This window comes from Cervus elaphus, chromosome 2, assembly GCF_910594005.1.
Source record: "Cervus elaphus chromosome 2, mCerEla1.1, whole genome shotgun sequence".
NCBI classification, from domain to species: Eukaryota; Metazoa; Chordata; class Mammalia; order Artiodactyla; family Cervidae; genus Cervus; species Cervus elaphus.
Genome location: NC_057816.1, coordinates 12,059,648 through 12,061,109, shown reverse-complemented (window position 1 = coordinate 12,061,109; position 1,462 = coordinate 12,059,648).

Here is a 1,462-nt window from a genome sequence, read left to right as displayed (position 1 = left end):
CTAGCAATAGTTCAAGAACTTTTTCTTCCTGATATTGTGTCTGTTATTGTGACAGAATCATATGTATGTTAATAGCTAAAAGCAAGACAATAATTAAAACTAATGTTCTGATGTAAGCCTTTCAGTGGCTAAAAAAAGAGGTTCACACATAACAAATAATTTTAATTAAAACCCTGCTGTCTTAAATCTTGAGCTGAAAGCATGAGTTTGTTCCAACTAATTATATTCTGTTTTATTTTATTTTCTAAGGAAAATGTATACTTCCTCCTGTGACCACTGTAAAGCCTAGAAACAAGACAACCTGATAACAGTGACTGTTCTGAGGTCTAACATGTAGCTTCTAAATACATTTCCCATCAGACGATCTTAAAGAGATGGTTGATTTCAGCACTGGCTCAAGAAATGCACAAAACAATCTTGGGAATCTTGAATGACAGGGACCTGAGGGACTTCAAAAACCAGTGGGGACTGGAGAGAAAGTTTAGGAATCCAAATGAAAAGGCCAAACATCTACCAGTTTGTAGGGCAGAATGATATTTCTTTTTCTCAATACACTGTTTATGTTTGCCAAAGCTTTCCTGCCAAGAAGCAAACTTCCGATTTCATGGCTGCAGTCACCATCCACAGTGGTTTTAGAAGATACGATGAAGAAATCTGTCACTGCTTCCATCTTTTCTCCTTCTATTTGCCTTGAAGGATGGGGCTGGATCCCATGATCAGAGTTTTCTAATATTTAATTTTAAGCTGGTCGAATGTGTCCAAATGTTAATAGGCAACATCTTATTTGTCTCTGCGATAGACTGCTAGGGCACCAACTCACCATTCTGAGCACTGAGAAAGGAAATAATCAATACGTATGCCATTTTTGTTTCTATTAAGCATATGTTATGTAACTACAAACAGTTCCAGGAAAACAATCTAGACTGTCCCTTCTGGAGGTAATGGGAGAGTGACAGGGAGCAGCTATAATATAGATGAAGCCTCACTCACTGGTCTGTAGCTCACCTCCTGCTGTGGAGGTCTGGTTCCTAGTAGACCAAGAACTGGTACTGGTCCTGGCCCACTGTGCTGGTATTGTGGACTCCTGCTCTAAACCCAATAGTGGGACATTCTGTAAGACAAACCACCCTGCTTCCTTCCAGTTTCTGAACAATTAAATGGCCTTAAAACTGTGAGAGGAGCAGTTATTTTGTCTTACAGGAGAACAACCAAGTGCAACAAATGAGTACATTCTGTCAATAAACTGTGAAAAGACAGCTGTTTTCTGAGAATCGGGGAAATTTGCGTATGGACTGGAAATAAGATGTTCAAATTATTGGGAACATAAGAGCAATTTTTTTCACATCCTATCATTCTATCCCAAATACTCTTTATGTACATTTTGTGAAATGTTCATCTCATCCCTAAAATACTTCAGAAAAAATGAATACGGAGTAAAGGAGAGAAAGAAATGAGGGCCTGT